The 12644-nt window shown below is 37.3% G+C and overlaps 1 protein-coding gene across 5 annotated transcripts in view; it reads right to left on the bottom strand.

Moving 5' to 3' along the window:
- SH3GL3 (SH3 domain containing GRB2 like 3, endophilin A3) overlaps positions 1–11208 on the bottom strand; it is a 56838-nt gene extending 45630 nt beyond the window's left edge. The window contains exons 1-6 of one of the 5 annotated variants that reach the window (XM_077785912.1): positions 11124–11139; positions 9673–9771; positions 8912–8992; positions 6846–6959; positions 4407–4512; positions 611–724 (exon numbers count right to left, since the gene is read on the bottom strand). The gene's annotated coding sequence lies outside the window, so the exon portion shown is untranslated. Of the gene's footprint in view, positions 1–610; positions 725–4406; positions 4513–6845; positions 6960–8911; positions 8993–9672; positions 9772–11123 lie in introns of all 5 variants that reach the window. The other 4 variants (XM_077785911.1, XM_021537569.3, XM_021537570.3 and 1 more) reach the window with 4 other exon arrangements.
- Between the last annotated feature and the right edge of the window lie 1436 nt (positions 11209–12644).

The raw sequence follows: 12644 nt of genomic DNA, 5'->3' as shown, positions 1-12644 counted from the left end.
ATTATTTTATAGATTTCATACAACAAACTTGGGAGCTGACACTGTGAAAGCAATGCCAACAGCAAATGATCCCAGTAACAAGAACAGAAAATCCTTCTGCAAAATATGCCCGGGATGGTAAGGTTAAATCATGTGGCTGTTTTAGCAGCCTTTCTATATATTTAAATGAAATAATTATTTATAATTAAACAAAAAGATATATAATTGGTCACACACCAACATTACACTTTTGTTTCTAGAACATAACCAAGCAATTCTGCAGATCAGCGCATTCTGCGCAGATCAACTGGCTCAGGTATTTCTGAAAGGGCTTTACATTGCAGTATACATTTCATAAGAAATCATGAGAAACGGAAAAGAACAGACAGTTTTCCCTCCACAGCCAGCACTGGCCAGCATTTGGAAAGCTCCTCATTCCAAAGGGATGCTGCTGGCAGTTAGAGCAGGAATATGTGACCCTGGGGCCAGCAGACACTCTGGCTAACCTACTGCAGTTGTTTAGGATGCTTATGTTTGCTCCCCAGATCTTCTAACTAAATGTAACTAGTGAATTATTTTTGGCATATGTGACTGTTCTTCTCAAGCTGACTTTCCATATGTGTTGCTTTACCATTATGCAGATCCTCGCTTTTCTTGTCTCCTTCCTGTGTTTTTATTCCACATGCTTCTCCGTAATACTGCACATACCTTCTGTCATCACTTTGCTAAATCTCTGGCTGTTGTTCTGCAAGTGTCAATAACAAAACAAAAGTGTGTTAGGTCTTATGCCATTAATAAAGATCATTCTAATTATGTGTTTATTTTACAAAGACATATAAATGATTCAGGTAAGTTCAAGATCTAGATAGAGATTTTTTTAAAGTTACATATGTCCATACCATAAGTAGATACTCTAATTTTAAAAACTCAGCAACCTACATTTTTGTGTATGGAGCTCTGTCATTCTGAAGTTTCTGAAAATTAGCAGTCCTAATCTTGCAAATTACACCATGTGGATGGACTCCTAGACAGCTCCAACTTGGAGATCTTGTTACTTTTAGGTGCCTATGTTGTTGCTGGCATCACTAAAACAATAAAGGTTTTGTAATTAACATATACCTGGGCACTCAGTGCTCTCAGACAAGCAGCTAGACTGCTCACCAAAAATTAGCTATGTGTGTAAATTGAAGTAAAGATGTGGCTGTCCAAAATTACTCCACAGTGGAGACAAAACTGAAAATATTGGAGTATTACTAATCCAGTATTACTAATTTTTATTTCCTCCTCACTTACAGTTTTCAACTTGGCAAACCATTGTAAGACGTTTTCTTTTGAACAAGTCTGTTGCCCTAAATGGAAACATTTCCATTTTCTGACCAAGTCAGAAAAAACATCACTTAAACTTTGAATCTCATTGTTGTCAGTGCAGCAGCATCACTTCCCACGAGCAGCTGCTCTGTTTGCTTGAGGATCCCTCTGTGGAAGCGCTGCCTCCAGGGCCTGCATCCCCCAGAGCAGATCCCTGCGTGGGGCTGCTCCGGAGCCGCCGTGGGAGCCGCGGGCTGAGCAGCGGAACCGAGCGCCTGGGTCCAGGGGGAGCTGCTTCGTGGAGCTACAGCAAGGTAACAGATCCACCAGCAAAGGCTGGGTTGGGGAAAAAAACCCTTTTTTCTATTGGAAAATACAAAAAAAATAAATATGGGGCCATTTCTGAACTGAAATGTCTTCACCTCTTTTCTGGGGAAGAAGAAGCAACCTATTGTAAAATCTATTTGATTTAAGAGAAAAACAAATGTTGATGGTATCATCAATAAGCACAGAAGGAACATCTCTCTTTGAGGTTGCCTTTTTAAAGTAGTTATGTTCCTACTTATTAAAGACTAAGGCAAAATAAACTTTTGATGAGTCATTGTAGTAATGTGGAGAAATGTTGCTTTGATTTAAACAGATTGCACTGGAGTTCTCTGTGCTGCTGATTCACAGGTGACAAAATAAAGGTACCGATTTTCTGCACATAACTGCCTGTGTTCATCAGAAAATGCTGAGACTCTCATGGCTGAAAATGCCAGCACAAAATATGGAGCTGAATTGTTGCTAGAAGAGTAGCACTAGCTTCAGAAAGGTGTGATGGATATTCATAGTAATGTTAAAATTACTGTATCATTCTGTTTCAAAGCAGAATGTTGTACCATGCTGGTGTAAGCTGGATCACATTTGCTGTCTGAAATCCCATCTAGAATTTATGTCACTGTTATTCAAGTACAGAAAAAATGTTTAAGTAATATCTTCGTAAGTCTTGATCTTTATAATGATGTTTTTCAGTGGAAAAAGGCTACACTGAAGAATAGCAAATACTGCCTTGACTTGCTTAGAAAATGCAATGCACAGGCTTTTAAAAATCATTATTTATTCAGATTTATCTGAGAAAAATATATATAATTATCAATAAATCTGAGTAAAAATCTGCAAGGACGCATTGTCTGTAGTGAGAGGAGACAAATAATCTCCTCTCCCTGCAGCAAGAGGAGACAAATAGAAGTAAAAAATCCAGTGGTTTATCTTCTCCATGTGTAAGTAGTTGCTTAATTCTATTTTAACTTGCTTAATATGGCAGAACAGAAAATTTTATCAACTCTGTGACACAGAGTCCTTATATAATACACAATGTGGACATTTCAGAGTCGGACTGATTTGTAAAAGCAATTTGAATATCAGTAAGTATCTTGTAGCAAGTTTGTGAATATTCAGGCATACATGAATTTAACAAAACTTCTACAACATAGATGTTGATTTTCTTTCAGTGTAATTTAATAGGTCTTTTGGGATCTGCCGTGTTTGAACATCTGGGAAACATCACATGTTGTCTGTTGATCAATGAGGCAACAGGAAAGGCATGATGTGACACAGATGTTAAATATGGCAATACTCCATAGACCAACTGGATCACAAATGGCAATGATCAGACTTTGAAAAATCTGATTAAGATTCATTGACTGGATAAAATTCAACTGGGTTTTTTCCCCCTCAGATTTCCTAACTGTTCTTATAACAGTATTATAGTGGGTAGTATTGTGGTCAATGAATTATTGCAAACTGGCTTATTTGGAGGAACAAAACGACGTAACTGAAGACAAGGACTTTTACTGTCAAATACTTTACAGGAAGATGGATGCAACTTGCCAGATCCCTGCTGTCTCATCATGAAGATTAATGTCTACTACTGGATAACTCTGCCACTTCTCGTAAAACAAAGACTATATAAAGAAAATTTATTGCATTAGTTTAAGCCTCAGTTAATTGACTAACTGCCACTATAGTAAGAGACTTTTTTCTCTTTCATATGCAAAAGAGAAATTGTGTATACGAATTCCTTTAACTGTTACCCAGGAATGCCACCTCCTGGCTACATATAGAAACGCCGTTTGAGAGGGAGAGGGGGAAAAAGCAGCTTTCATTCCATAGTTTCCATAAAATCATTTCAATTAAATATATGTTAAAAATGTGTGAAACACAGGCATGCCTCCTGTCAGACTTCCTAACTTGCTCGTTGAAATGTAAAGGTACTCAGATATTTACTTTTCTAAAGAAATTGTGTGGTTTAAAATAATAAACACACCTGACACTGGCTTTCTGTAGAAACAACCTTAAAGTTGTTGTATTTAAAGGTAGCAGCTGAATCAATATCACAAATGAAAACCTGACCTTACTGAAACTAACAGGACTTTTGCCTCTGAATTCGGTGGGGCCTAAATTTCAGCCTGTATTTTTTGAAAGTTGCTCTTATGAGCTGGGTTCAAATTGTCAGAAGTTTTGAAGGAAACCAGACATATCTTCAGCAATTCAGTGGGCACAGGATTATCTAGGGTAAACTGATTGTGCAAAACAATGACGGTAAAGGTTTTCAGAGTCAGATTAACTGTTGCATTTATACCTTGAACTTGTCCAAAAATACACTTGTTTAGTGTTGCTAGTACAATAATACATTCCTTGAAGCAATCATATTATTGTGCTGCAATGGACTCCCAGATCAAAGCAGAATTCTACTCTGGCTGCTAGGATGATAGACAGACAGTAGGACAAACAAGCCAAGGAAATTCTCTCACCTGGAAAGCAAATAAGAAGCATTTCTCCAGTGCATGAAGGAGACTATTTGGGCAGACAGCAAATGAAAGCCCCTGCAGTTACAAATTATATTAACTCTACTGTATTTAGCTTCTGCCTTTTTTTTTAACCTAAATATTACAGCTGTGTGATCTCTTGCAGACTTAAATTCTCAAGTGCATAGGTAAAAATAATTTCAATTAGCCCAATCCTACACTTAGATATTTCAGAGGGAAATAGGTTCTTTTTGGTTCTGCCCAACAGTTTCTTTACTGTGTCAAGCATAAGATGGCAGAAATGGAAAACCAAGCTGCCAAATCACTTACCCTTAATGGGTACACTGGACTGCTTTTAATTTGTCAAATCTGTGATTCTAATATTTTTTAATGTTGTCGGATAGGCAGTAATTTCAAGAATTCGGTGGAACAGCACCTATTGGAAGAGGTTAAAAAATAGTGAATGCCATCATGTCTTAATGATGGATATCTGACATGTTTGGTAAACATTTTTGTTAAAATTTTGATACTTTCTATCTAGATACAGAAGATACAGGATTGAAATCACAAATTTTATTTTTTTTTTTTTAAAGTTATATTCATTGTAATGAGTTTTTATAGGCTGCAGATGTGTGGTTCTTCTACAATAAATAAAAATAATATGAAGATTTATCAATTTTCTTAATCCCTTCTTTGGAGGAAGAAAATAAAAGACAGAGATTAAATTGAGATTAAGCTGTATCTCTGCTGTTCCTACAGTGCCATACTTGCTTGTCTTTCCTGATGTGTCACTTTGAAACTATGACCCAGGCAGTGGAACGTGGAAAGCAGGTACCCACTTAATCCATCTACACAAATATCCACAGTTTGCTATTTCTCTCAGCTGCCTTCTGAGAAAGAAGTCATTTATAATTTTGATATGTATACTAAATTTTGACAAATATAATAAGTAATGGAAAGCACATTTGTGAATCCTACTTTTTTGGTTTTTTTCTTTCAACTTTGACTTGAAACATTACAGGGCTTCTAAGATACTTAAAGTACCGTGCTTTTTCTTTAATGAGGGTGATTATGATCAGGGTGCCAAAGAAATGACAGCGTGTTTTGGGTGACTTTGTGGGGTTTTTTAAGAGGAAGGCAGAGTTGAGGAGACAAGTGCTCAAGGGAAAAGGAGAAAAAAGTTCCAACATGAAACTGTTCCAACAATTTGCTCTAATATTAGTGATGCTATCTCCTATCTGTAGATGGCAGTGATCTCCCACTGCCTGCTTCAGGAGGAAAGGGGGAATGGTGGTGATGAATCCTAAAATTAAAAACCACTGTGAAAAACAGATGTGAGGAAGAGAAGGTATGGGAAAGTATATGCCTTATTGTATTTCAGTTGTGTGATGAAAAGATGTGTCAGGCCATTTAGAATCTATACATTTCTGTACAAAGGATTTTGACAACATATTTCAGGATATTGTGTTTTGAACTTTATCATTAAAACCCTTTGTTGGCTTTCTGGACTTCTTGTATGCACCTTAGACACATTTCATTATTTTAAACATGTTTATTCAAATAATACCTGCTGTTTTCCTTCCAAACCCCTCTGGGTACTTAGCTACCTCCTTCATCAGTTGTTCAGCAGGTCTATTACCCATTTAATTTTTAGCTGTTTTTCTCTTGACACTTGCATTAATTTTCACTTTCATTCAAATAAAATGCAGTAAGCAGTGTGTAAGTTTATCTGGATATACTTCAGTGAACGGTGTGATGTGAAGCTCACTGAAAACAGTTTTTATTAATTTCATTAGGCTTATGATCTTGCCTCACAAAATCTACCATGCTTGGTGACCAGCAGAGAGAACATTCAAAATACAACAAAGTCACTATTTTCAGTTGTAGATTGTTTTTATCTTAACAGTTTTGCCTGAAGAATTTCAAAATATAATACTTTTCATTAAGATCAGACTATTAAAACTACATTTTTGAAGTTCTATTTCAAGTCTCACATGGGCTACTAGCATCAGATTTTAAATGGAATCTAGACACAGAAATGCAGATGAGGAGCCTAATAGGATTTCAAGCACCATCTAAATAGCATTTTAAAATCTGCTTCTGAAGTTTATATATATCATGGATATTTTGGGTATTGTGAGGCTGAAGATGCCTCCACTGCATGTATATGCAAAGTGGACACAGAGAAGTACCTAAGCCAGTTATTTCTTAAAAGCCATTGTTTTTAGTAGAAAGTGAATCACTGCAAAGAGAAAAAAAAACAAATATAAATCTGCTTCTAAGGCAGCCCAGACTAGTGTAAATGGTATGGGCATTAGATACCTTAGAGTGACTTTGACACATTCCTCAGCAAATCACGAGCAGCTATCTGTTTCAGCTCCTTCCATTTTACACTAAGGCTCATTCCTTGCTGCTGAAAGAGGTTTTGCAATATCAGCACAGCTCATCTGCAGCCACTGTTGTTTCACTGCAGTCGAGCAGAGGCTTGTCATTAGTATGACCAGTGGCAATTTTGACCTCTAGTGCAGAAAGCCAGCATAAATTACTGTGCATTGCCTAAATCCTTTTTGGAAAGCTTAGCTGGGGGTTTTGTCCTGCTGCACAGGAATGTATCACATCCAGTATGTTCTGGAGCAAAAAGGACACACACTTCCCATCCTAATGGCAGGCTTTCCACACTTTCCACTAAGATAAAACCATCTACATGGCATCACTGTATTAAAGATTTCTATACATGAATCCTACATTTTCTCCTCTGAGTTTTGTCACCTTTTTCTTGCCATGCCAAATGGCTTTTCCTCTTCTTAACTGACCACTCTTCAGTTCTTTGAAAAGCAGCAGCAGCTTCTCTAACTGATCCGTTGTATTGCTGAACCTGCAGTTCTAAAAATGAATTTGTTTTTTTAATGAGTGAACAGTTAATCTTTATATTCCATTGTCAGAAAAAATAATCCAATAATCTGTTCCCAGTGTGTAGTTTCACAATATGCACTCAACCAAAAAAAAAAAAAAAAAAGCAGCTAAAGAATTGTGCATGGCCTTATTGCCTATTATTTACAGATCCACACATGTCTATATCCAAACTTGCCTTTTCCCTCACACCACTGGCAGAGCACAGTACACAAAATTAATTATCTTAACCCACTTATATTGTTCTCCCTCCAAAAATGATTATTGTGAGATATTAAATAAAACCTAGGCTTAATACCTCCACTCATGCTCTAAATGCACACATAAGACCCCTTCTTTGGGAGTTACCTTTGGTCACTTCACAAAAATGTCAACATTGGAATTTTGCAAAAAAACTCATTTAGTAAGCTGTCAGCTCAGTTTGCTTTATATACACTTCCAAGAACATTTGCAGTTGGAATTCAAAGTGTGCAGGACTCAGTGTAATTCTCCCATAGCTTCCAGTGACACTTGCAGTGTTTCTGTCTACCCTTCCTCCCTTCTGCTTCTTCCCATCCTCATGCTTTTGCTCCCTCTCTTCATCTTTCTAATTCATTCCACATGCCCTTGAATATGCACCATGCAAGCTGCTGTTTTGCATTCAACATTTGTTTATCCTGGGACTTATCACAGTATCTGAGAATCTCATAACTTTCACAGATTTTTATCCTCTTGAAGCCTTTGTGAAACAAGGAAGTGTGTGTCAATTTACAGGTGGGGAGTGGTCACACTGCAGATTAAGTGAGGTGCTCAGAGCCCTGCTTAGCCGTGGGAGCTCTGTTCAAGTATTTCTTGGCTCCTGATCTGCTGTATAGATTGAACATTCCTGTCAAACTACATCTCCTGCAGTGCACCACAGTATCTTTTCAAAGTGAGGACAGGCCATCACTCCAGCATTTTTGGCTTCTGGGAGATACAAACTGGATGGGGAGGCTCTTCTTACATTAGAACTGGGATATGAGAACACAAATTCAGAAATTTCAGAAAATCCCATTGCAACTTTTCAAAATCAAAACTAATGGATTGGTAGAAAAGAGAATGTGTGTGGGAATGGGTTCAAGGGTCTGACCTACATTTCCATTCCCCCAAAAGAAACCAAAACATCCTATAAAAACACAAAAAAAACACCAACATGCAAAGCAGATACTTTACTCATAAACAGTTAATGATCTAAAAATGCCGGCTTCTGAAGAAAATCCTGTAATGGCCCTAGTTGTATCACAGACTGGAAGAAAAGCACATATCTAAGATTTAATTAGAGTTATCTTGTCTTATTTCAGAATATCTGCTGTAGATGTAGCCAGCATGCTTTTTGCAATAAAATTCACCTACCTGTACATCCACACAGTTTAATGCTGGTTCTAAATTAATTTTGTTTGAGTTGTCAAAACATAGGACTGTGTATCCATGTTTTCCAACTCAAAGGGGAAGCTTCCAAAGCAGTGAAAGGAAGGCTCACATAAGGACTGAAGCTGGCAACATGTAAAATTTGGGTGCCAGGTTATTAAGTATTCTGATTTAGCCACGATGTGAAACTCCACAGTGAGCTCTACAAATAGCTTTGCTGATACTGAGGTAGTGACCTCTGAGGCTTTCATGTGACTGTGCTGCCAATGGGCTGTCTGGTCCACTGGGGTGCCACTTTCCTTTGATTTATCTTTGAGTCTGAGGAATTTTTTTTTTTTCTGTAGTAAGAAAATCCTATTTCAAATTCATTATTAGAGCTGGGCCCCAGTGGATAAATCCTAGTTACTAGATATTTATTTTCCATGGATATATGTACTGACTTTAAAACAAGCCTCATGCAGATAGATGTCTGGTTTTCCTTATTAATTAAGGGAGTTGGGGAAGGGAGGAAAAAGGGGAATATATAATAGATCACTTACCTGAGAAAAGCTGTGCAGCTGGGTGTGATCTGTTGTATAATTCAGAAAATATGCATCTAATCAATTGTACTCTCTTGGAACCTAAGAAAAAAAAATTGGTTTACAGCAAACATCATACAAACTTGGTGATAAAATAAACATTCTGATTATTTCTGCACTTTTCTGCAGACCAAATACAGTGACTATAAATGAAGTTTAAAAAAAAAATAAAGAGAAAGAACAGAAAAGTAACAAATTAAATGTTTGTGTAAAACTACTCTGGTAGTGAGCCCATACCTCCTATTCAAACTGCTTTGCCTAGTGAAAATGTTTCAAAACTGACATGCACAAAGAGCTTGAATTTTGCTGCAAGCATAACTTCCACTGAACTGTGTAAAAGTAAGGCAAGATACAATGTCAACACTAAGAAGAAAAGGTTAAATTAAAGTCCTTGTAAATTTAATGTGTACTGCATAAGAAAGCCCTTTTTCAGTAAATCAGTTCAGCTTTCTTCTGTTCAGTATTAAAAACATTTCAGCAAAATTGAAAATTTCTAGACCTATCACAGAACTGTGAAAGTAGCATTTCTACAGGCTACAGAAGATATTTTAAATCTTATCAGAAATCTCATCAGGGGACTTATTTTGCCTGCTGAAATTTTGCAGAAATTGGCTGTACCTCAACTATGCCCAACTACCTAAAGTCACCCACAAAACAAGAGATGAATTTTAGTCTGTGCTCAATGTTTTATGCAAGATAGACAGTAAGGGGAGTAGTGTCACCTCCATCCTCACAGCAATTTCAGCTGATGACTGCATAGCCAGGTGATGTGCAAGGAGCTCAGTCCAGGTAGCTTCAAGAAGTGGGCTTCATGCTAAGCACTAACAAAAATAACCAGTATTAGCTATTCATACCCTGAATATAACGCAAAGGCTATTGCAGCTTACTGGATTTTTCTCCAAAACTTCCTCAAAAGTTACCTTTTGCACAAAGGGAATCAGCAATGCAGTCGGTGTGCAAAGGCTGGGAGTCTCCCACACTGAGCTAGGCTTGAGATGATGCCAGTTACTTCCCTGATGGGGTTTTTCCTTTTATTTTTACTCTCTGAGCAATCCTCTTTCTCAACATTTTTGTTAATCTATTTTTTGCTTCATATTTTCAGATACTTAAATACATGGAAGCATTTTATAGGATTTCCAAAGCTTCCTGAGAAGTGAGTGACCTTTCTAACTCTTGGAGTATGTGCACTTAATAGAAAACTTCTCCCCTCAATATCTTTTCTCTAAACAATGGGAAAATATCTATGTTAAACAGAACCCCATCCAGGTATGTGTGTAAACTTGAGGAAAGAATGCAAGGGAGTTATTTATAAAAGGATGAAAATATTAAGTATTATTTATTTAGTGCCAACTATATTCTTGGTTCTTATCTGTTCTTACAAGCAGCATTCTGTTCATATATGGAAGATGCAATTTGAAGCCACAGCATCTGAGCTACAGTAATTTTGATATAATGGCAATGAAAAGATGCCAGCAAAGTACCTTTTATGTGTGAGTTAAACTTAGCTTTGGTTGACAGTGTGCCCACTGCAAAACATACACAATACCCATAGGAATGATAAACAGAGCTTTCTCCAAAGAAAGATTTTGTTCCCTTCTGTTGTAACTTAGTTATTAATTTAGTGTATAATTTAATCTATCAATTCCTTATCTATAAAAGGGATGCATCAGGACTTCTCTGAGTCTTGTCCAGGCACATTTCATTATCTTCTAGAGGAGCTACCCTGCTACAGGTGTTGCTCCACCCCTGCTACTCCACAGCCTTAGACAAGACTGGGGGCTCAAACTGTAACTGTTATATCCATCATAATATGAAACCTTAATTTTACTATGGTAGCTGCTGGCATTAGACTTTAAACAAGGAATAAAAAAATACTACTGTTTGATATATAAAGAATATGAAGGAAAGCGTTCTGGAAATGCTTTAAAATACCTTAGTAATATTTTCTGAAGCTCTAGACATATTTACTATGATCACGTCTCTCTTTAAGTCTTGTAAGCTAACACCATCTTATTAACTTTTAATATATGAAAAATATGCACTATAGGAAATGTAATGTTACTAATGAGGTAAGGATCTCCCCCCTCACTGTTATTTCCTGTCCATCTCCGTGGTAAGTAACCATGTATCTTTGTATATGGACATGTACAAGATAAGTGAAATAGCTACTTGCCCATCTGCAGTCCCAGTGGACCTCGATTAGCCAGTGAAAAGGCAGAGGCCACATCAAACCAACACTCTACAGAACAGACCCAAAGAAGTGCATTAAGATTCTGCCCTTGTAATACCAGCTAGTGAGATTTTCACACATGGGGAATACTGAATAGGACCTTCTAAAGCTAAAAGATCCTGCAATCACATTTTGTCCTATCAACTAGTAGTTCCCACTAAGATAAATACAGAGAAATCTGCAGTAAGAACATAGAGAAATACTCCCAGAAAATATCTCAGACTTTTAAATCACAGCAATATTCTCCTTGTTATAAAGCAGATGAAATGTATTTGCTTGTTAAACTTTGCATTCATAAAAGAAAACTTTTCTTTACTGAGGATTGCACACAGATTTCAAGTACTTTTCTGCAAGCCAAACACAGACATAATTTTTTTTTTATATAAAACGCAACCCTTCTGCAACCTAATCAAAAGTTAGACTGCCAGATCCCAAATGATACTACAAAAAAAGGTCACATTAAATTTCTAAGGGTCATTATTAAAAACATGTGGAATGTTCCCTCCAGTACCTTTGGAATTTAATTGCACACCACCTGGACACTTAGATTATTCCTCTTAAGCAAGGAACAAAACATGCTGATATTAGAAGCCACACTGAAAGCACACCCTTGCTCCCCCCTGCCCATCCTCTTGTCCCTGGCCCTCTCTACTGCTCTGGCCAAACCCTAAAGACAATCAGCACAAGAAATAGCATGATCATGAAGGAATGCTTGAAAGTACTGCTAAAACCAGATTTTCTCAAGAGTAAGAAGAAAAACACAAGAAAAAGCAGTTTAACTGACTAGTCCAAATTGAAACAAAACCCACCCAAAGCAGCAAACCAGGCAGAGCAAACCAGGCTCTGAATTAAAGCCAGCTCCTGTGAACTTCAGGTCAACCAATGGCTAACAGCAGCTCCACAGGGATTAGAAGCTCTGCCTGCTACTGAACTGAGCAACCCTAAATGTAAACCCACTCAGCAACTGAAGCCATGTTGAACACCTACTGGAGTGTGACTCAAATCAATCCATAGAATTCCAGAGAAACTGGTGACAATTTGTTCAGCAAATGTATCCGGTAGAATTTGATTTAAAGGGGTTATTCAGATCTCCCTGACACATCATCCTGTTCCAAGTTTTCTGGAAAAGCTGATTCAATGCAAAACTTGTAGCACTTCCATGAGCTTTAGATTTCCTGACCTCCAGCGAGTGGGAGGCTTACTGCACTTTCCCTGGAAGTCTAAAACCACATCCTTTTTGCAATGACACATTGAGCATTTTGTCACTATGCAAAGTGCAGTGCTCTCTGTGCTGAAATATAGTTTCCATAAATTAAATAACATCTGGTAAGTGCCAATATCAGGAGATGTCCATCCATGCAATGTTACAGCATCCTTGCTCTGATTTACAGATACTTAGTTTCCTAAGATTAGCCTGTTGGAACTATCTAGAGGGGTATGGAGTTTATTTATAAGCTCTAGTAT

This window comes from Lonchura striata, chromosome 11 (assembly GCF_046129695.1).
Source record: "Lonchura striata isolate bLonStr1 chromosome 11, bLonStr1.mat, whole genome shotgun sequence".
NCBI lineage: Eukaryota > Metazoa > Chordata > Aves > Passeriformes > Estrildidae > Lonchura > Lonchura striata.
The sequence above is the reverse complement of the archived record's forward strand: the minus strand, read 5'-3'. Positions and strand labels throughout refer to the sequence as shown.